General features: G+C 43.5%; 1 protein-coding gene and 1 long non-coding RNA gene across 5 annotated transcripts in view; one reads left to right on the top strand and one right to left on the bottom strand.

Annotated features, from left to right (window-relative positions):
• Positions 1-14,690, bottom strand: part of LOC138748427 (activity-dependent neuroprotector homeobox protein 2-like) — a 34,650-nt gene extending 19,960 nt beyond the window's left edge. For 2 of the 3 annotated variants that reach the window (XM_069908632.1, XM_069908648.1), the window contains exon 1: positions 14,549-14,690. The gene's annotated coding sequence lies outside the window, so the exon portion shown is untranslated. Of the gene's footprint in view, positions 1-13,059; positions 13,122-14,548 lie in introns of those variants that run through there. The other variant, XM_069908642.1, reaches the window with a different exon arrangement.
• On the top strand, positions 14,227-24,230 carry LOC138748471 (uncharacterized). Of its 2 annotated transcripts, none has more exons than XR_011348051.1 (3): positions 14,227-14,294; positions 16,324-16,467; positions 23,717-24,230. It is a non-coding gene; the product is annotated as an uncharacterized lncRNA (long non-coding RNA). The 2 variants fall into 2 exon arrangements; XR_011348050.1 differs by lacking the exon at positions 14,227-14,294 and adding an exon at positions 14,970-15,108.
• The last annotated feature ends 1,196 nt before the right edge of the window (positions 24,231-25,426 follow it).

Genomic DNA, 25,426 nt, shown 5'->3' with positions numbered 1-25,426 from the left:
GGCTGAAAGACTCTCCGGATAGTGACAATGGCACGCCATAAACCAACTCCGCAGATGATACCTGCAGATCCACCTTCAGGGCCGTTCTGATGCAGAGTAAAACCCAGGGCAACTCATCTGCCCAACCGAGGCTGGTGAGTTGAGCCATGAGGGCCAACTTAAGGTGTCGGTGGAATTGCTCTACTAGGCTGTTGGCTTGAGGGTGATATGCTGTAGTGTGATGGAGCTTGACCCCCAAAAGTCTTGCCACTTGTGCCCAGAAGGCAGACGTGAATTGGACGCCTCCGTCACTGGTAATGTGCACTCAGACTCTGAACCTGGTAATCCAGTGAATAAGTTCCTGGCACACGTCTCGGTGGAAATGTCTTTCAGTGGAATGGCTTCTGGCCACCTTGTTGCTCGGTTGACCACCGTCAACAAGTAGCAGACGTCCCTGGACACTGGCAGGGAGCCCACGATGTCCACGTGTATATGCTGGAATCTTTTGGCCGCAGAATCAAACCATTGTATCGGGGCTTTTGTGTGACGGTGGACTTTGGAGAACTGGCACTGCGTGCAGCTCCTCGCCATCTGGGCTACTTGTTTTATGAGCCCATGCCACACAAAACACTCTGCCACCATCCGAACCTATGTCTTTACCAAAGGGTGGGCCAAATCGTGGACCATGCTGAAAGCTCCCAACCTCCATGGTGGGACTACAGGGCACAGCGAGCCGGTGGAAACATCGCAGAGCAGAGTGTCTGGGCTGCCTGGCAACCGGAAGTCCTGAACTTGGGAGTCCTGTAATGGCGGTGCAGAGGCCCTGTGTTTTCCACGTCCTCCCTTTGGGCCTGCACTAGCTGGGTGTTGTTCAGGCCGGGGGCGAGGCTGTGGATGGTGGGCTGCGAAAGTGCATCTGCCACAACATTGTCTTCACCTGCCCGGAGCCAGATGTCAGTGGTTAATTCCGACACATAGGATAGGTGCCGCTGCTGGCAAGGTGACCAGGGGTCTTTTGCCATTGCGAGGGCTTGTATGAGCGGCTTGTGGTTGGTGAATGGTGAATAGTCTGCCTTCCAGGAAATATTGGAAATGCCTCATGGCCAGGTACAGGGCCAGGAGCTCCCTGTCGAAGGCACTGTACTTTAGATCCAGAGGACGGAGGTACCTGCTGAAAAAGGCTAACGGGGCACCACTGGTCGTTGACCCATTGCTCCAGAAGACCAACAGCCATGGCCGACGCGTCCACTGAGAGCATGGTGTGAGCATCCGGCCGCGGGTGGGCTAATAGAGTGGCACTCCCCAGAGCATCTTTTGTTGCAGCGAAAGCGCCCTCCACCTCTTCCGACCATACCTTTATCCTTCGCAGCAATCAGCGCAAATAATGGCCGCATGATGCAGGCCACCCTAGGGGTGAACCGGTGGTAGAAGTTCACCATGCCGACGAATTCCTGCAAGCCCTAGAGGGTGGTGGGCTTCGGGAACTGGCGCATGGCTGCAACCTTCTCCGGTGCTGGGGAGGATCCGGCTGCCGAGATGGTATGGCCCAGGAACTGCCTGCCGAACTGGCACTTGGCTACGTTGACCACGAGGTCGAACTCTGCCAGACAGGCAAACAGTGCGCGGAGATTAACCTTGTGCTCGTCGTGTTCTCGACTGGCGATGAGGATGTCATCGAGATAGATGAACACAAAGTCCAAGTCTCTGCCCACCGCGTCCATCAGGCACTGGAAAGTTTGGGCCGCATTCTTTAACCCGAAGGGCATCTGAAAGAATTCAAAAAGGCCGAACGGGGTGACGATTGCAGTCTTGCTGATGTCATCAGGGTGGACGGGGATTTGATTGTAGCCCCGTACCAGGTCGACCTTTGAGAACATTTGGGCACCGTGCAAGTTTGCCGAGAAATCCTGAATATGCGGGATGGGATATCGGTCCAGCATGGTTGCATCGTTAAGGCGATGGTAATCCCTGCAAGGGCGCCAACCCCCTGACGTCTATGGGACCATGTGGAGGGGGGAGGCTCAGGAGCTGTCGATTCTACGGACAATTCCCATTTCCTTCAGTTGCAGCTTTTCTGGGGGTAATCGCCTGGCCTTGGCGTGAAACGGGGGACCCTGGGTTGCAATGTGATGATAGACTTCATGTTGAGGCATGGCAGCAGTGAACAGCGGCTGCAGGATGGAGGGGAACTCATCAAAGATACTCGTGTATTCATTCTTGTGGGCGCTGATGGCGGCTATCCCCAGGCTGCACATGTCTGTGGCATCCAGGTGGACGGATTGAAAGATGCGGGCATTAACTAACTGCTTGCCCTTGACGTTCACTAACAGGCTGTACGCTCGGAGGATTCCGCCCCCAACAGCGCTGTGCCCACTGAGGCCAGCACAAACTTCCAGCGGAACCTGTCCTTTCCAATCTGGATCTGCGCTCTGTGAGTTCCAAAGGTCCTGATGGCGGATCCGTTGGCTGCCCGCAGGGTAGGGCCCCATGCTCGGGTGCAGGTCTTGAGGGCTGTCGGGGGGGCACACTCAGCTCTGCTCTGGTATCGACCAAGAACCGTCGGCCAGTGCACTTGTCGGTCATGTGCAGGAGGCTGTTCGCGTGGCCAGAGTCGTTTCCCTGAAAGGCACAGGGCTGCCTGCACTTGCAGGCCTGAGCCCTCCCAGCGTTGACGATAGAAACACCAGGTGGGGTGGTGCTGCTCCAGCTTGTGCTTGGGGGATGCCTGCGGCCGGCTGGGCTCTGGGCGGCCTTGTTCTCCCACTTGGTCTGCCAGAGGACGTCCGCGTGGGCTGCAACTCGCCGTGGGTTGAAGAAGTCTTCGTCTGCCAGCAGGAGCTGCATGTCCTTGGGCATCTGCTTGCGGAAGATTTGCCAGAACAAAAAACACATTTTGTGGTCCTCTGCTAATGCCAGCAAGTCGTCCATCAGGGCAGACAGGGTTCTGTCTCCCAACCCATCCAGGTGTAGGAGCCTGGAGGTGCGCTGTTGCTGGGAGAGGCCAAAGGCCCCAAGGAGGAGGTTCTTGAGGGCAGGATATTTACCAACCTCTGGCGGGTTGTGTATAAGGTCGTCCACCCTGGCCGCGTGGCATCTGATGAAATGTTTCTGAGGCAAAACTCCACTTCTGCCTGACCGAACCACGTAAGCGGACAATGTGTCCAGAAGTGGGCAGTTTCACCGTGACTGCGTTGATCTCCAAGGAATCCATAGTGAGAAGCCAGATAAACGCCTGGACTCGTTGGGGTCATCAATGTAGCGGCAGCTACAAGGAAAGAGACTCTCCACCACCACATTGGGAGTTTCAATGGCAGTTTAATTCAAAACCAGCGCGTGCCCCTGTAAAGGCAGTGTGAGCTCCGCCCCCACGCAGGTGATGTCATCACGCTGCCTGGGACACGCACTCAGTTCAAACAATGAGGCAAAGAAGTCCCCCGACAGTGCCATGTACTCGCAGCTGTCCCACCAGCACGGTGGTACAAGCGGGGCCGGTTCGCTATGAGTATGTGTGCCGTCACACCTTCTTGAAATTCTATTAGAGTTTATATAAATCAGAATTGACAGGGACGTCTGATAAAGCCAGTGAGTTCTTGTCTAAATTAGAGTTACAAAATTTAGATCCAGAAGAACAGGAAAGGCTACATCTTCCCTTTACAGAAGAAGAGATAGGGAAAGGAATGAATTCACTGCAGACTAAAAAGTCTCAGGGGAGGATGGGTTTCCACAAGTTTTATAAGGAATTTAAGGATTCCACCTCTATATGAAGGTGATAGACCAGGCAATGGAGGCCCATACCCTCCCAGAATATTTTTCCACAACAATCATTATGACGATCCTTAAAAAAGACAAAGATCCACTAACAGCATCTTCTTATAGACCCGATTTTACTGTTAAACACATAAGATACTGGCCAAAGCCCTGGCAAATATATTGGTGAAACATCTGCCAAAACTAATAAATAAAGAACAAGCAGGCTTTGTGCAAAAAAAGACAGGCAGCGGATAACTTTGGCAGACTGTTAAGTATAATGCATCTGGTACAAACTAGAAAAGAGAGAGGTTTAGCTGTGACCCTGGATGCGGAAAAGGCATTTGACAGATTGGAGTTGGATTTCTTATTCAAAGTGCTGGAAAAGTTGGGGTTAGGGCCAACTTTTAGAAATTGGATAAGGGCGCTGTACCTTGCGCCCAAGGCTAAAGTTGTGACCAAAGGACAAATTTCTCCAGCTTTACCACTGACAAGATCAAGTAGACAAGGGTGCCTGCTATCTCCAGCCACATTCAAACAAGCTATGGAGCCACTAGCTGAAGCCATTCACCAGGATCCAGACATCAAGGGTTTTAGAGGAGGCCAGGAAGAACATAAAATCAATTTATTTGCTGATGACGTACTGATATATCTGACAGAACCAGCAAACACATTGTCCAAGATGCGCTCTACTCTGGAGGACTATGGGGAGATCTCCAGCTACAAGGTCAATTGGGACAAGAGTGAAATTATGCCACTTACTAAGGAGGATTATAGTCAATACCAAAAAAAATAATTTAAAGTGGCCACAAAATCGGATTAAATATCTAGGGAGTCAGAATAGACAATAACTTTGTGAATGGTTGTGGAATGTGATTAAACTAGCACCATTGTGAGGAGTGATTAGATTAGCACTTGAGTTAGCTAACAGTTAGTCGACCCCCTTGTGTGTCAGAATCTCCAAGTACAAAGAGTTCTGGTTTAAACTGGTAAAACAACCTAGGGTAACCTGCAGTCACTACTGTGCTTGCTTAATGAGAATATAAATATTAACCTGGACTCCCCCAATGATGAGGCTGCTTGATTAACATAACATGTGATGTATGAACAAGGAGGAACATTGTAGAATCGGGGAGGATGGGAAGGGAAATAGGAAGGCTGTGAACTATTAGGTCCCGATTGGAAGGAGCTGTAAGGGGAGGTGTCTTTGCTAAGCGTGGAATTGTACAAAAGAGTGAGGATTTCAAATCTCCGGTGTGTCTTGGGACTAAGACACCTGGCTCTGCAGACCCGCAAATAAAACCAAACTTGTTCTCCAAGACTTTGTCTCCTTAGTAGTGTTTGTGAACATGTTGTATTTCACAACTTGAATAATTTATATGAACTAAATTATACCCCCTTGTTTGGGAGAATTGAGAAGGACTTAAATAAATGGATGTCCCTGACCATAACTTTAGTGGCCAAGGTAAACAGTGTAAAAATGAGTATGTTGCTGAGACTTCAGAACCTCTTCCAGACACTGCCCATAGCATTGCCCCAGGGATTCTTCCAAAATTTGCTCTCACAAATAAGAACATTTTTATGGAATAGAAAGGTAGCCAGGGTCTCCATGGAAAAATTGACCTGGGATTAGAGTCTGGGCAGATTACGAATGCCAAACTTCAAGAAATTGGGCAATTTCTACATCGCTTCACTCTTTGAAGGGGGAGGTATACCATCCTGGGCACAAATTGATCTGCACGGGATAGATGAAAAGGTAGCAGAGGATTTTATTTATAAGTGGAACACTAAATTGTTATCTGGGAAAACAGGCAGCCCTATACTAAAACAAATTATCTTCATTTGGAATAAAATGAACCAATATCTAGGAATTAAAGGGGGAAACACCCCTGACTCAAATAGATTAATAACATTGATAATAGGTAACAAGATCCTGGACACCTGGCATCATAATGGCATCAGGTGCGTAGGGGTCAGTTACGACTGGAGGCAACTAATTTATTTGAACAACTCAGCCATAAGTATGATTTATCAAATAAGACGTTCCACTGTTACCTTCAGGACAAATTAGGTCCAACTATGGGCCTACCAATGTACAGTGAAAGAGGCCATGATTCAAAGAGGGAACAAATGGAAGTTCATCTCGGCAATGTATCTCTTTCTCCAAGCAGAAGGACCTAAACCAGGTCTTCATACATCAAAGCAGTGGTGGGAGTCGGACCCAGGATTAACAATTGATGAGTGGTGCTGCTCCGATTCATGTCAGATAGCATGACTGCAATCATTTAATGCACGGTACAGGCTGGTACAACTTCCCACACCAGCTGTACCTGACATTGCAAAAATTGAACAGATCTCAACCACAATGGTCAGACCAATGCTTCAGATGTGGCATTGAGACAGCAACCTTTGTGCACGCAACCTGGACACTTACCAAGGTGAGACCCTTCTGGGTGGAAATAGGCCAAGTCCTAGAAAAAAAATCATAAGTAAAGAATTCCCACAGGACCCAGAGTTGTTCCTGTTGTGAAACATAATGGGCATAGGACTTACAATGACCTGTTCAAATTTCAAATCTAATTTGTACTGATCGCATTGGCAGTGGTCAGGAAGTGCATTGAGGTTACCTGGAAATCCAACTCCTGCCTGAGCATTACTCGTTGGAATGCAGAAATGCAAAGCTGGCTCCCTGGAGAAAATTACTTACAACTAAAGAAAAAAGTATAACACTTTTTTTGAAAATTTGGCAACCTACCCTGTCTATCCCTCAATTGGTTGGGGCTCCATCCTATCCCAACCCGGAAAAGTCATGAAAAGAAAACAGGCTGAGCACTGGCTGCCCATGACAAGCCCATAAAACCTTGATTATATGTCTTATACCTTTGTTGTGAGTGGCTTGATTGTTGTTTGTAACTGTGGTTAGTTAAGTGTTAAATGTGGGGATTGGGGAGGGAGGAAGATGAAAAGAGCTTGAACCCTGCAGAAAACTGTATAAATTGTATAATTGTATATTGTAGTCAATGCTGATACTGTTAACATTGACACTGATAATGTTGATAACTGTTTGAATTTAAGTTTGAAAAATCATAAATAAAGTTTTCAAAATAAAACGATGAGGTCACTACAAGATTATGAGAGGCATTGACAGGGTGGACAGCCAGCACCTTTTCCCCCAGGGCAAAAGTAGCAACACCAGAGGACACATGTTCAAGGTAAGGGGAGGAATGTTTTGGGGGAGCAAAGTCAGGGCTAAGCATTTTATTAAAAAAAAAGCATTGGGTGTCTTAAATGCATTGCCAATGTAGTGGTTGAGGCTGGTACAATAGAGGCATTTAAACGACACTTAGACAGGCACATGGATGCAAGAAAAAGAGAGGGTTATTGGTGCTAGGTAGGGAAGGTTTAGTTTGTTGAATACATTTATAGAGGTGTCACAACATTGTGAGTCAAAGGGCCTGTACTGTGCTGCAATGTTGTATGTACCTGCAACTAGTTCATCCCAAATCAATTTAATCAAAACAGATTATCTGCTGGATATCTCCCATTCATGGGATCTTGTAAAACGTGGATGCCACATTTCCTAAATTTTTCAAATGTAATTAGTTGAAAAGTGTTTTGGAAGATCAATTTTTTAAAATTTTTTTAAAATTAGACATGTACGAGTCTGTGTCACCCAATTTACTCCCTATTTACCTACACCACGCAGACACAGGGAGAACGTACAAACTCCTTACAGACAGAGCAGGTCCATTCTCGATCACTGGGATTGTATAGGTGTTGCGTTAATCCCTACGCCAACCGTGCCAATCTTTGATTTCGAACCAATTCAGCTAAATCCCCTTTAAAATCATTAAATTTTACTCTATACAGTTGAATATTCTCAAAATTGTCAGTTCTTTGTCACTTTCTATTGCTGTGCTGTTTCTGAAATGATTCTACAGCCAAATACATTCCATTTCAGATAATTGACCATCTAAAATATGATTCATTTCAGACATTCCCTTTTTGATAGTCAATTATTATCAATTCTATATCTTTCTCTCTCTTACTACAAGGGGCGCCGGGTGACACTAATGGCGACTGCCTTACAATTTTCGTGTAACTTTACATGTTCTGTACTATAACATGACATTAAAGGAATCTTGAACCCTGTACAAAAACAAAGGCGAGAAATCAGACTGCTCAAACTACAGGGGAATCACGTTGCTCTCCATTGCAGGCAAAATCTTCGCTAGGATTCTACTAAATAGAATAATACCTAGTGTCGCTGAGAATATTCTCCCAGAATCACAGTGCGGCTTTCGCGCTAACAGAGGAACCACTGACATGGTCTTTGCCCTCAGACAGCTCCAAGAAAAGTGTAGAGAACAAAACAAAGGACTCTACATCACCTTTGTTGACCTCACCAAAGCCTTCGACACCGTGAGCAGGAAAGGGCTTTGGCAAATACTAGAGCGCATCGGATGTCCCCCAAAGTTCCTCAACATGATTATCCAACTGCACGAAAACCAACAAGGTCGGGTCAGATACAGCAATGAGCTCTCTGAACCCTTCTCCATTAACAATGGCGTGAAGCAAGGCTGTGTTCTGGCACCAACCCTCTTTTCAATCTTCTTCAGCATGATGCTGAACCAAGCCATGAAAGACCCCAACAATGAAGACGCTGTTTACATCCGGTACCGCACGGATGGCAGTCTCTTCAATCTGAGGCGCCTGCAAGCTCACACCAAGACACAAGAGAAACTTGTCCGTGAACTACTCTTTGCAGATGATGCCGCTTTAGTTGCCCATTCAGAGCCAGCTCTTCAGCGCTTGACGTCCTGCTTTGCGGAAACTGCCAAAATGTTTGGCCTGGAAGTCAGCCTGAAGAAAACTGAGGTCCTCCATCAGCCAGCTCCCCACCATGACTACCAGCCCCCCCACATCTCCATCGGGCACACAAAACTCAAAACGGTCAACCAGTTTACCTATCTCGGCTGCACCATTTCATCAGATGCAAGGATCGACAATGAGATAGACAACAGACTCGCCAAGGCAAATAGCGCCTTTGGAAGACTACACAAAAGAGTCTGGAAAAACAACCAACTGAAAAACCTCACAAAGATAAGCGTATACAGAGCCGTTGTCATACCCACACTCCTGTTCGGCTCCGAATCATGGGTCCTCTACAGGCACCACCTACGGCTCCTAGAACGCTTCCACCAGCGTTGTCTCCGCTCCATCCTCAACATCCATTGGAGCGCTCACACCCCTAACGTCGAGGTACTCGAGATGGCAGAGGTCGACAGCATCGAGTCCACGCTGCTGAAGATCCAGCTGCGCTGGATGGGTCACGTCTCCAGAATGGAGGACCATCGCCTTCCCAAGATCGTATTATATGGCGAGCTCTCCACTGGCCACCGTGACAGAGGTGCACCAAAGAAAAGGTACAAGGACTGCCTAAAGAAATCTCTTGGTGCCTGCCACATTGACCACCGCCAGTGGGCTGATAACGCCTCAAACCGTGCATCTTGGCGCCTCACAGTTTGGCGGGCAGCAGCCTCCTTTGAAGAAGACCGCAGAGCCCACCTCACTGACAAAAGGCAAAGGAGGAAAAACCCAACACCCAACCCCAACCAACCAATTTTCCCTTGCAACCGCTGCAATCGTGTCTGCCTGTCCCGCATCGGACTGGTCAGCCACAAACGAGCCTGCAGCTGACGTGGACTTTTTACCCCCTCCATAAATCTTCGTCCGCGAAGCCAAGCCAAAGAAGAAAGAAAGGAATCTTGAATATCATTATAGCTATTACGTTACACTAATGAAACAGTTTGTGCCTGCAGCAAACCAACTTTAATTATCTCTTTCCAGGTCTTTACAATACACAATTCAACAACACCCCAAGATGACAACTTCACATTATGGTTGATTCCCATTTCTGTCAACAGTCTTAATGCTGCTGTTTTCCATTTTTCTTTTCAAATGCTTCATTCTATTATCTCTCTACCTGCTAATTAATTTAGTTTCCCCCCCCCCCCCCCCCCCCAAGGATATTGAACCCAGTCATATTGAAGTACAAATTATTGTTCTGATCAGAACTGGTCCTGCATGAGTTCATCAATATTAATCCAACAAAACTCACTAATATGCACTATTAAAGATAACTGTTTTGTGGCTTCAGGATATCAAAGCACATCCATCCCATATTGATTCCAGCAGTTTCCCTTCCCCTGGAATCTTTCAGTGATACTGTATCCTTTAGCAGAAAGGAAAATGCTGAATACTCTCCATTATTGATCTCCAACTACCAAACCCCCTGAATTTCTATACTACTTGTACATCCATCGCATGCAGTTAATTTAGCCAACATTATGCAGTAAAACCCCTGGTATCCAGCACTTATGGGGATTGGTAGATGCTGGATAAGTGCATTTTTGAGTTGATTGAGACTTGCTCTTACAATGCCTAACTAATCCACTTGAATTATGAATAAACAGCTTAAAAGTCAAAAATACTATGCTGTACTTACACTGAACAAACTTCATTTGCTTGAATATATATAACCCTTAAAGCATTTTACTTTATTTTCAGACACATTCTTTGAAAACATTAACTGTCATTGCATCTGCACGTTCCTCCCCCTCCATGGAGCTGCCCAAAAGACAAACTATAACATTAGAGATGATCAACTCTCAACCCCAAGTTTACAGAAAAAGCCTCTGACTGTGGCAAACCTTACTAAACAGGGATAAGGAGACACTTTAACAAAGTCACCCCAATGGCAACCGGTACCCATCTATTTATCCTGGGTGACGCCATAACAGTTTGAATAAAGTTGTGTAAAACAGCAACTACGAGCAAAGCACAATCAAGGCATTCCACTGGCTGAATATTTGTTCCATCTTCACCAAACATTTGCATTACTTCAGAGAACATTTACTTTATATTTATAGACGATTGTAACTTCCATTCTGTATACATGAGGCTCCAAGACTGTATAACCAATGAACGTTTTTTTAAGAAGTGTGGTCATTAGTGTTAAAAAAAATTACATAAAACCAGGTACTACTGAAGTTTCCCTCACTTGTTTACTTTTGTAGAATTATCTATGCAAGGTCAATCCCCTATATCACACTGGCAGTGTATGTCATAACCAAATTCAACAATTGCAAGTTGCAAGACAAAAAGAAAATTTTCAACAGTGCAGACAGAAGTGTAGAAAAAGGTTTAGGAGTAACATGAGGGGGAACTTCTTTACTCAGAGAGTGGTTACTGTGTGGAATGGGCTTCTGGGAAAGGTGGTGGAGGTGGGGTCAATTTTGTCATTTAAGAAAGAGTTGGATAAGTATATGGATTTGGGTGGCATGGGCTTGTGGGCTGGAAAGGCCTGTTACTGCGCTGTAACTCTAAATCAAAAAGTAAAATAACTCATGGAAAAAGGGAAAATTGCTTGTGGCAGAAAGCTCTTGATTGCAAATTTAGTGCTTACATGGTTGTATCCAGTGGGGATTTTATGTATTTGAAGTATTGATACCAAAAAATGGTCACATGGTTGAATGAGGAAGATATTAATGGACTGGTCAAGTAAACAAAGTGCCATATGGATTTCAATAAGTAAACAAATACATTTAGGAATGCTAAACAAGCCAATGGCAATAAATAGCAAGCTATTAAAGAGCTGAAGCAGGCAGATCTTCGGGTACACATCAGCAGATTCTCCCCCCCCCCCAACACCCCCCTCTCAAGTGAGAATGCAGGTTGACAAGGTGGGTTAGGCTTATGAGACACTCACTTTTATTGGCCAAGGGCACAGCACTGATGCCAAACATGAAGCATTAGCTAGCCACAAGTAGAATATACATAAATATTTCACAACACAAGAATTATTACACCCATTGAGTCCATGTTAGCTTACAAGCAGCAACAAGGTCATAGATTTAAATGAATTGATAGAAGTTTAGAAATTATTTTAATCAATGATTTAAGGTTTGGATGTCACTGACTGAAAGAGCAAGGGAGACAGAAAACCTGGTCGAGTATCTGGAAAGTCTGAAACTTGGCTGTAGATTTAAAGGTGAGAAATGATAGAAATACAAATTCTTTTAGTTGACATGAATTGTGATTCTATAAATGGGTTTGTTGAGGTTGATGCCAAGGCAATGGTTCTTGAATATGAAAAATTGATGGTCACGAATACAAGAGTAACTAATTTGTCCTAAATTTAGTTCGAAAAGTTATTACTTTTTTCTTTGGCTTGGCGGACAAAGATTTATGTTGGGGTAATGTCCACGTCAGCTGCAGGCTCGTTTGTGGCTGACAAGTCCGATGTGGGACAGGCAGGCACGGTTGCAGCGGTTGCAAGGGAAAATTGGTTGGTTGGGGTTGGGTGTTGGGTTTTCCCTCCTTTGTCTTTTGTCAGTGAGGTGGGCTCTGCGGTCTTCTTCAAAGGAGGTTGCTGCCCGCCAAACTGTGAGGCGCCAAGATGCACGGTTTGAGGCGATATCAGTCCACTGGAGGTGGTCAATGTGGCAGGCACCAAGAGATTTCTTTAGGCAGTCCTTGTACCTCTTCTTTGGTGCACCTCTGTCATGGTGGCCAGTGGAGAGCTTGCCATATAACACGATCTTGGGAAGGCGATGGTCCTCCATTCTGGAGATGTGACCTACCCAGCGCAGTTGGATCTTCAGCAGCGTGGATTCGATGCTGTCGGCCTCTGCCATCTCGAGTACTTCAATGTTAGGGATGAAGTCGCTCCAATGAATGTTGAGGATGGAGCGGCGACAACGCTGGTGGAAGCGTTCTATGAGCTGTAGGTAATGCCGGTAGAGGACCCATGATTCGGAGCCGAACAGGAGTGTGGGTATGACAACGGCTCTCTATACGCTAATCTTTGTGAGGTTTTTCAGTTGGTTGTTTTTCCAGACTCTTTTGTGTAGTCTTCCAAAGGTGCTATTTGCCTTGGCGAGTCTGTTGTCTATCTCGTTGTCGATCGTTGCATCCGATGAAATGGTGCAGCCTAGATAGGTAAACTGGTTGACCGTTTTGAGTTTTGTGTGCCCGATGGAGATGTGGGGGAGCTGGCCGATGGAGGACCTCAGTTTTTACTAAGAAAAGGTAAATTGCGGTTACACAAGGTAGTTAAAACAGCAACACGAATGAACTTATGGAGGTAATACAAGGAAATAAAGGGGAAAATCAATGGGATTTGCAAAGAAGAGACAAGTTCTCCATTTATAATTCCCAATCTGCTGATTTCCAACATTCCCCTTTTAGTTTTCAACACAGTTCTGACTTGCATTTCAGCTTTGTTTTTTTTCTCTCAACTGATGCTGCCCTACTAAATACTCAACCTACTGAGTATTTATTTTTCCTCAGGTTTCCAGCATCTGCAGAATTGTACTTTGGCAGGTGGTGCCCCTGTGGAGAATAAACCTTGGCAGCAATCAATTGGACCAAATGGCCTGTTTATCATGACAAAAATTGCATCCAAGGCAAGTTTCAATGGAAGCTCTTTGTGATGCACTTCATTGCTGTCACGGGATTGCAATAGGCCAATGAATTGCAGAATCCAACTGACCAATTACAAATGTATTTTCCAATCACACCACTCAATCCAATCAGCTGCGTTACCACGGCGACGGTCACGTGACTACTCTGGCCCTGCAGCAAACCAAACTCCTCCTCCATTTAGTTCCTGCTTGCCAGAAGCCCAGATCACGTGAGGAGCAATAGCTTGCAAGATACAAATAGATACATTTAAATTCTTTAGAAATTATGCCAACTAAATTACACTCAATTTTACTTAAGTACTATAAAAGCCCAGATTGAATTAATGCACGGTTTAATGATTATTTCCTTGCAATAAATTTCATTCAATATCGCCCTGCGATGTGTTTGTGGAGTGTTAACACTTGGCTTGTTCAGTTCTGTGTCCCCTGTTCACCTACATGCGTACAAATTCTATTATCCTGATCAGCGATTACCATCACTTGTGACAAGGTACTGCAAGCATTATTGTTACTGCAAATATTTCCCCGAATCTAATTTCTTCCTTACACTTTCGTACTTTATATTACCCAAGTGCGAAAAATGGTAAGGTTTGCACTAGTACGTTAATCCATAACCTGAAAAATACAAGTGTACACCCATTTTTAGAAAGTTTATTAAAGGTCCAGTCTACGCGTCTGATTTTCTCTTTGCCTAAACTTCACCCACTGAAGTCAGATGAATTTAGAATTTATCTTTAAAGACAATCTTATCATTATGCAGGAGAGGATCCACGTGAAGATTCCCTTGCCAGCGCCACAGTTGTCGCCGGTGGTCTAGTTTGCGAGGGAATACTCTGCCGAGATGCTATCCACTGGAACTTGCGCCTTTTATCGCGCCGCGGGTACCCAGGTTGGGAAGGGAGGGAGCGAGCGGGTGAAGCGCGCATTTCCTAAATACAACCGGAGCCGCGCTTCCCTCCGGGCCCGGAGCGAGCGGACAGCGCGCGCATTTCCCAGGTCCGCCCACAGCCGCGCTCCCACCCCCTCTCCCCCCGCGCGAGCGGCATTTCCCAGGTGCGCCCGGGAACCGCCCGCGCGCAGGTAACCACAAGCGCTGCCCTCGTTGAGCTCTTGGCCGCCTCCAACATAAAGCGTCTCCTAAAACCTCGCAGCTATTGGCTCTCGGGACACCGATCCGTGGGAAATGCCGCTTTGTTTGGGGCGGGGGGGACTGGGGAACCGCGAGGCATGTAGGTGGTGGAGATGAAGGCGCGCAGGGCGGAGACAGGGAGTGTTAGCCCGCCCCCCTCTCACTCAAAACATTGCGCGCCAAACTCCCTCCTCAGCCAGCTCACCTCCAGCCGGCGTCCGACCTCGCCTGTTCGCTGCCGCGGAGCTAAATATTCAATGGAAAATTCCCCAATTTTTTTTCCCTATCTCAAATTCACTTCACGACCGTAACGTTCGGGACAAGATGGCGTTTGATTCCACCTGGAAGTGACGTGTGGTCTTATTTGCATATGTTGAATTGACCAATAGGAATAAAATATGGTGTGCATCAGTTAAAATAAATCTCCACAATTTGCTAACATTTATTTCCCCTCCCAAAAAAAATTGAACGCATAATTACCAAGTCTCCCTAAATAGTGCATCTTATCACCCTAAATTTGGTTGCAGACCCCCCCCCAATAATTAATTCTCGCGAGAATTAAGGGGTACGTCATAATGACGTGTTTTGAAGGGGCGTGCTGTCATACTTAAATGGTTGGAAGTAACCACGTGGAGGACTCTCACACATCTCCTCCTTTGAATGCTCTTGTGGTAAACCATTGGGTTGTTATCCAATGGGACAAGAAACCCCATTGATGGATGAAGTCTAGTCAATGAGAATAACAAAACATGCTTATGAGTGGAGGTAATTTCTAATTGTATGAATGGAAAGTTCCTCTCAGAAGCTTGGCTTCGCGGATGAAGATTTATGGAGGGGTATGTCCACGTCTGCTGCAGGCTTGTTGGTGACTGACAAGTCTGATGCGGGACAGGCAGGCACGGTTGCAGCGGTTGCAAGGGAATATTGGTTAGTTGGGGTTGGGTGTTGGGTTTTTCCTCCTTTGTCTTTTGTCAGTGACGTGGACTCTGCGGTCTTCTTCAAAGGAGGTTGCTGCCTGCTGAACTGTCAGGCGCCAAGATGCACGGTTGGAGGTGATATCAGCCCACTGGCGGTGGTCAATGTGGCAGTCACCAAGATATTTCTTTAAGCAGTCCTTGTACCTCTTCTTTGGTGCACCTCTGTCACGGTGGCCAGTAGAGAGCTCGCCATAGAACACGATCTTGGGAAGGCGATGGTCCTCCATTCTGGAGATGTGACCCACCCAGCGCAGTTGGGTCTTCAGCAGCATGGATTCGATGCTTGTGGACTCTGCCAGCTTGAGTACTTCGATGTTGGAGATGAAGTTATTCCAATGAATGTTGAGGATGGAGCGGAGATAGTGCTGATGGAAGCGTTCTAGGAGCTGTAGGTGATGCCGGTAGAGGACCTATGATTCGGAGCCGAACAGGAGCGTGGGTATGACAACGGCTCTGTATACGCTGATCTTTGTGTGTTTCTTCAGGTGGTTGTTTTTCCAGACTCTTTTATGTAGTCTTCCAAAGGCGCTATTTGCCTTGGCGAGTCTGTTGTCTATTTCTTTGTCGATCCTTGCATCAGATGAAATGGTACAGCCGAGGTAGGTAAACTGGTTGACTGTTTTGAGTTCTGTGTGCCCGATGGAGATGTGGGGGGGGGCTGATGGAGGACCTCAGTATGTATAAGATAGCAAATTGTGCAGTTGGCCCAAATTTGAACATTCTTTAAGATGTGTAATTGAGTTGTGTACAGAATTGGTAGTTATTGTTGGTTAGTTAAGAAAAAAAAACCTTGGATCACTTTCATGATAGATTCTCAACATGAAGTTCTGTAGGAAGTGTTAAAATTTTGAAGTTCAGCAAAAAAAAGGTGATTGGTTGATGCTTCCAAGTGCAGTCAAGTTTATTATCATCTGATTGCACAAGTACAACCTGACAACACAGCATTCTCTGGTCCTCAATGCAAAACATGCGGACACACAACATTACCAACATGTCTTTACAGTTTTCCAGAAATCAGAATGACAGAAATCCGCACCATCTGAGAATCTGGACTTTTCGAAAGCAATCAAACCTTTCAAATTTGCGGGGATTTGTGTGCATTCAAGCAGAAGTGCCACAGATACACAGCAGCAACAAGAGACCACAGGTAAACTTACTGCACAGAAATTCATTTGTATACTATGTTTTTCTTTTATAGTGTTCATTTTTAAACATAATTTCAAGCATTACCCACTTTTTTTTGCTAATGAATAAACTATCAAAATGGATCTGTTCAACTCTTCTTTTAAAAGTACTGCCTGAGAATCCAGAAAGTCCAAAACTCCAAGCTGACCCATTCACCAAGAAGTCTAGATTCTCGGACTTCCACTTAATGTGAATTAACTAGAATCTGTGTTCTTTGATTAGAAGTTATATACATGTATAGATTTATGACAATGAAGATACTGGGTTTTTTTGATCCTGCCCTTGTGTCAAATCATGGGCTCCCATTTTCTGTACTTTGATGTTTCACCATAGGATTCCCTTCAACATTATTGATTTAATTACCTTTCCCAATCATAAATAAAGCCTGAAAGGACCTCTGGAGGAACATGGCTGATGTACTCAGAGTTCTTGAGGTAGAAGATGAGGTGGTTCACCTTTCGTCACAATCGCTCCACAGCAGATGCAATATTGCTGACTCTCCACTCACCTCTGGAACACCTCGAATACAGCAATTCAGACATACACCTACTTTTCATCAGTTGCAGCTCAGTCTTCAATACCATCATTCCCTCAGTGCTGGTTAAGAAGCTACAAACTCTCAGCCTTTGCATCCCCCTTGCAACTGGATCCTTGACTTTCTCATCGGAAGACCATAGTCAGTACGAATTGAGAACAATGTCTCTTCCTCACTGATGATCAACACAGGCCCACCCAAGGATGCATGCGCTTTTCTCAATGTACACCCATGACTGTGTGGCCAGGCACAATTCCAATGCTATTTACAAGTTTGTCAATGACACCATAGTTGTTGGCAAAATCAAAAAAGGCAATAAAGAAGCATACAGGAGGGAGATAGATCAGATTGTTGAATGGTGTAATGACAGCAACCTTGTGTTCAATGTCAGCAAAACCAAGAACATGATTGTAAACTTTAGGAAGAAATCAGGAGTACACGACCCAGTCCTCATCAAGGGCTGAGTAATGGAGAGGGTCAATAATTTCAAATTCCTGAGTGTCAATGTCTCTGAAGACCTTCCATGTTGATGCAATCATGAAGAATGTTTGCCAGCGGCTATACTTTGTGAGGTGTCTGAGGAGATTTGGAATGTCACTGAAGACTCTCGAAAACTTGAGAGCGTTCTGGCTGGTTGTATCACTGTCTGGTATTGAGGCCCCAAATCTCAGGACAAGAAAAAACTCCAGAGGGTTGTTAACTCAGCCTGCTTCATCACAGGCACCAGATTTCACTTAATCGAGGACATCTACATGATTAAAAAAGCAGCCTCTATCCTCAAAGACCTTCTTCACTCTGCTACCATTGGGAAAAAGGTACAGGAGCCTAAAAACAAGCACTCAGCGGCACAAGGATAGCTTATTCCCCACTCCTATTACAGTTTCACATTGCCTCAATTCCCTAATCTTCCAGAAAATTATCTACCTCTTCTTGAAATTTCTTCAGTGATTGATTGACCACATCCTTTGGCCAGTCTCTGAAATTCTAACCTCAATAATTACAAGAATAAAATCTTTTCCCTGTAATTTTAAAAATCTATCCCTTATCTTACAATTATGTCCCTTGTTCAAAGCTCTCCTCCTCAAAAAAATAACTCAACGTCTACCCTGTCATTCCCCCTTAGGATCTTATATGGTTAATAAGATCAGTTTTCATTCCTCAGAACTTGAAAAAGACAAGGTCTTTGGCCTGAAATGTTAACTCTGTTTCTCTTTCCACATACTGTATGCAGCTTGACCTGTTGAGAATTTCCATCATGTTTTGTTTTTATTTTGGGAACCTTTGGTTAAATCTATGAAGTTTACCCAATACAAAACCATTCAAATGTGGGTGAACAAACAGCTGGAAGTGAAAAAAATTTTCATTCCTGTCCATGAAGGATTAACAGAAAAAACTAGCTTGTGGCCTTGGAAATCTTTCTAACCAGCAATTCTCCACTGAACAAATCGCACTGTACCTGAGTTGAAAGATCCACAATTTTGATGGATGGACATTGACAAAAAAGGAGAATGGGAGCAAGACCACATTTCACCACATTGTTCTTAACAATTGGTGATAATGTATTTGGATAACAATGTTGACAAAAGATTGCAATGCTGTACAAACTAGGAGAATTGTAGGTTAGTGCCAAAGTTTAAACTACGTGTTTAAATGTAGGAATATGAAGAAAGTGATTATTTAGTTGGAGTAAAACATATTAAATGTTAGAAGGAAAATGGAGTAAATGATTTTTCAGATGAATTACAGAAATATGAAGAAGTAACTTTCTTAATATGAATGGCTTAATTAAGCAGATATATTAAAGATCTGAATAAGGCAAGGAAGAGAAGTTTGTGCATGGGGCTGAATGCCAACTTCTATGAGAATGCAAATTACGCAGAGGCAAATTGGCAACCAATTTAAAAATCATGCCAATTTTGTCCATTCATTTAAAATCAAAATCAGATGAGATGTTGCTGAAATGTAGCTAATCCATTAATTCAGCTTTGTCTCTTGGGTTTGTATGTTTTTATTCAAACAAGAATTAGTGATGAATCGAGAAATTAATTGGAGATAGTGGGTACTGTCAGGTTTTGGAAGCATCAAGGAAAGATTAATCATAACAAAGTTAGGGCATTCATTAAAAACTAAATAAAAGTTTTAAAAGATAGGTAAATTTTGGTGAGATAAAAATGGATGTCATCTAGTTAAAGTGATAAGATAACCTAACAAATGAGAAATATTCAAAGATAATCACAGTAAGGATTAGACACTATTACCTAGAAATGGTATTGTGAAACATACACAAGTCACACCAACATGTTGCTTTCTGACTTTGAAATTCATTGAAGAGTTCAATGCGCTGCTAAAACTATATATAGTACAGTACATGCAGTGCTTCTGATCGGGGAAGTAGTATTGTGCTCTTGTACTTGATAACAATATTCATTAAGTTTGTAAAATCAATGTGTGTTGATGCCTGTGCTAAAACAAAATTATGTCACTGAATGCTTTCTGCCAATCATCTTACAGTACAAATGTGAGAATTGACCTTGTGATGTATTTGATGTGTTTCCTTCACAATTCAGAGTTCCCCATGTTCAACATTCAATGCTTTCTGCCAATCATCTTAGTACAACTGTGAGAATTGACCTTGTGATGTATTTAATGTGTTTCCTTCACAATTCAGAGTTCCCCATGTTCAACATCTATTCATCATTATATCCCAGTATATTTTTTCCAATACAAGTTTATTACCATTCAGACAAATCTTGATCCTTTATATGACAATATTCCAGAAGAAGTACTAGCTTTTCTTTTTGACTTGAGCTTGAATCTTTATTTCTCTAACAAGAGACTACTGTGTTGATTTTGTGAAACAAATTAGATTGTATTTTGGGAAGGACCTGTCAAAGGTAGAAAAGATCAAATCATAGGTGGAGGTGCTGATTTTAGTTGTGGAATGTCAGAACAATAGATATTGATTGTATCCAGAATAGGACACATCTGCTCCATCTCATGAGAATATAGGACAAGAGCAAGCAATTGGTTCCTTAAGCCTGTTGTTATTCAATAAGATTACAGATAATCCCATCTTGATGCCTCCACACCACTTTTTTCTCTTTCCTGACTTCTTGATTCAAATATCACCCATCACTGACTTGAATATATTCAATGTCTGCTTCCACAGTTCACCATGGAAGAGAATTCTAGAGTCACAATGGAATTCTTGCTTCAAGAAAAGAAAGTTCTTCTCCTCCCTGTCTTAAATAGATGGCCTCGTATTCTGAAATGATACCCTCAAATTCTAGATTTTCCCACTGGGGGAAACATCCTCTCGACATCCAATCTATCACACCACTCTGAATCTTACATAGAATCATAGACATAGTGTTCGACAGCATGGAAATGGGTTCCTCGGCCCATTTTGTCCATGCCAACCAAGTTTGTTCCATTTGCCTGTGTAGGCTCATACCCTTCTATCTAAATCTTTCCTATCCATGCACCTGTCTAAAAGTCTTTTCAGCATGACAATTGTCCCTGCTTCTACCACTTCCTCTGGCAACTTGTTCCATCCACCCAACACCCTCTGGGTGAAGAATGTGCCCTACAGGTTCCTTTTAAACCTTTTTCCCTTTCACTTTAAATTTATGCTCTATAGTTCATCTACTTAGGAAGAAACGCTATGGATATTTACCTTGTATATGACGCTCATGATTTTATAAATGTTCTCCCCGCTCCCCATAGCCTCCAAAACTCTGGCCTCATAATTTAAGACTACCCTTCCCCCCCACCAATCCATAGCTTTTGCAACATCCTTGTGAATCTTTTCAACATAATTATATCCTTCCTTTAGCTGGGTGACCAAAGTCAGTGTGATCTCACCAATATCCTGCACTGTTGCATCATGATGTTCCTTCTTCTTTATTCAGTGCCCTGACCAATGAATTTAATCCTGCCAAATGACTTCTTCAGCACTATTAAGCTGCATTGCCATTTTCACAAAACTGTGCACCTAAGTCACTTTGTTCTAAAATCTGTGCCCCACACACCCCCTCCCTCCCCCTTGAGGCCTACTGGTCTGGTTTAACCTTGCACTTGTCCAAATTAAATTTTATCTGCCATTCCTTGGCCACTTTTCCAGTTCATCAAGATCCTTTTGTAATCTTAGATAACCTTCTTCACTGCCGATTATGCCACCAACCTCAGTATCATCTTCAAACTTATTAAACGTGCTAATTACATTGTTACCTATATTAATTAATTGGATGACAAATAACAGTGAACCTGACGCACAGTAAATAACTCGAGAGCCTGAGAATGAGTCACTGATCTACAGGCTTTTATTCACAATGAACAAGGACCTCACCCTGTGCCATGACCCGGGCTTCCTGGGGAAGGGTCAGGGTGATAGATGCTTTATACAAGGTTAAAAGAGGGAGAAGCCGCGGGTACAGTCGCAGGATGAGGCGGAGCCGCGGGTACAGTCGCAGGATGAGGCGGAGCCGCGGGTACAGTCGCAGGATGAGGCGGAGCCGCGGGTACAGTCGCAGGATGAGGCGGAGCCGCGGGTACAGTCGCAGGATGAGGCGGAGCCGCGGGTACAGTCGCAGGATGAGGCGGAGCCGCGGGTACAGTCGCAGGATGAGGCGGAGCCGCGGGTACAGTCGCAGGATGAGGCGGAGCCGCGGGTACAGTCGCAGGATGAGGCGGAGCCGCGGGTACAGTCGCAGGATGAGGCGGAGCCGCGGGTACAGTCGCAGGATGAGGCGGAGCCGCGGGTACAGTCGCAGGATGAGGCGGAGCCGCGGGTACAGTCGCAGGATGAGGCGCATCCAGGAAATCAGAAATACAATACAGTTCAGCAGTTCACCACAGAACCCACCACTGATCCCTGCGGCCCACCACTGATCAGAGGCCTCCAAAATGAATAAAAACTCTCCACTACCACAGAGAGTCTCCTACCACCAAGCTAATTTGATATGCAGTTGGCTTGTTCACCCTGGATTCCGTGCGATTTGATGTTTATGACCTTACAAAAGGCTTTGCTAATATCATGGAAAAACAAAACTCAAGTTCAGGAGACACGACTGCCCATATGCTCAAAACCATGCTGACTATCCTTAATCAGTTCGTGCCTTTCTCCAAGCAAGAAGATCTTATCTCTTAGAATCCCCTCCAACAATTTACTGGTTAAGCTTAAACCTGCTGTTCCTAGCTTATTCTTACAGTCTCTTTTTCAAAATAAAAGCACAACATTAGGAAGTTAACAACATCACTGTAGAGGGTGAGTTAAGTTCTTGGGAGTCACTATCTTGGAGGATTTTTCCAGGAGCCAGCACACTAATGGCATTGTGAAGAAAGCTCATCAAGACTATACTCCCTCAGGAGTTTGTGGAGGTTTGGTATGATATCAGAAACCCTGGCAAATTTCTACAGATGTGTAGTGGAAAGTGACTGGGTGCATAATAGTCTGCTATGGGGACACCAATATCCCTGAACGGAAAGTCCTGCAAAAGATGGTGGACATAGTCCAGGAGATCACAGGCAAAATCATCCCCACCATTGAGAACATCTGCAGGGAATGGTGCCATCAGAGAGCAGCAGCAATCATCAAGGATCCACACCACCCAGCACACGCTCTGTTCTTGCTGCTACCATGAAGAAAGAGGTGTAGGTGCCACAAGACTCACACCACCAGGTTCAGGAACAGCTGCTCCCCCTCCACTATCAGACTCCTCGACAACAAACTCAATCAGGGATGCATTTAAGGACTCTTACTTTTGTACTTCATTGATTTTTTTTTCTCTCTGTATCGCAAGACAATTGTTTACATTTTTTATTTGTTTACATGTATACTTATCTTCTTGAGTTCAGTTCCAATTAGTGGTAATTCTGCCATGCCTGCAGGAGAAAAGAATTTCAGGGTTGCATGTCATGCGTGTACTCCGACAATAAATCTGAACTTTGAACCTGAGCCACCTTCTTGTCTTCTAGCACCTCAGCTATGCTCAACTATGATTCAAATACCTCTGCCAGTGCTCCTGCAATTTTTTCCCATGATGTCCGAGGATATACTTGATCAGGTCCCACAGATTTATCGAATTCAATGCATTTTAAGATTTCCAGCACCTCCATTTCTGTCACATGAATTCTCTTTAGAACTTTTCCCATTTACTCTGCTAAATTCCGTAGCCACCACGTCTTCCTCCAGAGCAAATACAGATGAGAAATGCTCATTAAAGGACCCCATCCATCCCCTGTAATTCCACACACAGACAATTTTGTTGATCTTTAAGGGCCCTACTCTTTCCTCAGTTTCTCTGCTTCCTTCAATGTATTTGAATAATCTCTTGGGATTCTCTTTAACTTCATCTGCCAGAGCCATCTCATACCCCCTCCTTGTCCTCACTTTCATCTGACACTCCTACATCCTCCTATACTCTTCTACAAAGGATTTACTTGATTTCAACTGCCTATAACTGACATACTCTTGATTAGATCCTTATTATATTTGGTCATTTCTGATCTTTGCCAGCCTTAACCTTCACCTCCAATTAGATAACCATGCTTCCTGAACACTTTTGGGTGTATTGAATGAATTTTGAGCTGCTGATCATGAAAATAATTTTAAAATGTTCCCATCACGTATTTATTTAGATTATAACCTATTTGTGATTTCCTGTCATATTTTTAGTCTACGTCAAGCATACAAGATAATGAAGTGCAACATGTCATTGAAGATTCATTTTTTGCATTCGCACTTGGACTTCTTCCCTACCTTAGTTCAATGATGAACATGTTGAAAGGTTTCACCAGGACATTGCAACCATGGAAAAGCAGTATCAGGGCAACTGGAATCCATCAATGATGGCCAACTATTGTTGGACACTGACACGAGAGGCATCACATGCTGAGTACAAATGAAAATTGCCAGCAAAACATTTTTAGGTCAGTTGAACTAGCGCAATGCATCACCATCTTTCTGCAATTAAACATGCTAAATTCAATAAAAGTTAATGTTTCTCCAACTTTCTATGTGATACAGCAAATCTGAAATTACCTTTGTGTTCAGCTTGAAGTTGACAATCCGTTTTCAGGAAGAAAATCTTTTGGGGGAAAAAATTATATTCCAGTGTAATCTCTCATTCTTCCAAATTCTAAAGAGTAAAGGGCAACTCTCTATGATTGTCTATGAAGTCTCTTCATAGTCAACCCTTCATCCTACAATTCAACAGAATAAATCTTCTCTATACTCTTTCCTTTTTGTTTGAAAAGTTTATTTAAAATTTTACAAAATACAAGTATGTAAAATACAAAATAAAATCTAAAACTACCCCATACTACCCCCGTTCCTCCCCCTCCCAAATTCCCCACCCCGTACAGCCCTCAAATGTAGAAAAGTACCTGTCTGGTTCCCACATCGAAAATACAAATCTGACTCACTGAAGCCATATCTTTTCAATTTTTTAGGAGTTAAATGTAACTGATGCAAGTTATAATTAATTAAACTATAACATACATTAATTAATTTTGTGACTTTATTCAAACACATCAGACCATTCTTCCACAGATATAGGAATAGATAAATCCTTCTCCCATTTATCTCTTATTCTAAATATATCTACCTTCTTCTTCTTTTCCTGTACTAACAAATATATTTCTGAAACAAACCCTTTTTTCCTCTTGTCAGCAATTAATTTCTCAAATTTTGTTTGACCCAGTAGTATTAAATCTCGACCAAAACATTTTAATAACAAATCACATACTTGATAATAAGCTAATAAAGTGTTTTGTAATATGCCAAACTTCTCTCTAAGTCTATTAAATGAAAGAAATGAACCTACTTCAAAACAATCTTTCACTAATATCAATCATTTTGAATCCCAATCTTTGAAATAAGGATTTTGCATAGAAAATGGAATAAACTGATTCTGATTTACCGGAGTTTTAGCTGAAATCACATCTTTTGATCCTATAAGTTGATTTCACATACCATATCCCCATCAAATGTTTCAATACAGGCAATTTATATCATTGTAAAAGCAAAGGATTCCATTTATATATAAAGTAATGTATTGATCTTTCCTGTATCTGATCCATCTCCAATTTCACCCACATTGGAGGCTGGTCAATATCAAACAGTCTATTAATAAATTTTAATTGTTCTGCTTGATAATAATTATGAAAATGTAATAGTTGAAGACCTCCCAAGTCATATCTCCATTTCAATTTTTGCATAGATACTCTGGATAGCTTACCTTTTCATAAAAACAAATGAACTACTTATTTAATTCCTTAAAAAACTTACCCAGTATAGCACTCAAATAGATTGAAACAAATATTGAATACGAGGATATATATTCAGTTTAATACAATTTACCCATCCAATCAATGTTAACGGTAG

Source organism: Narcine bancroftii, chromosome 1 (genome assembly GCF_036971445.1).
Source record: "Narcine bancroftii isolate sNarBan1 chromosome 1, sNarBan1.hap1, whole genome shotgun sequence".
NCBI classification, from domain to species: domain Eukaryota; kingdom Metazoa; phylum Chordata; class Chondrichthyes; order Torpediniformes; family Narcinidae; genus Narcine; species Narcine bancroftii.
The sequence above is the reverse complement of the archived record's forward strand: the minus strand, read 5'-3'. Positions and strand labels throughout refer to the sequence as shown.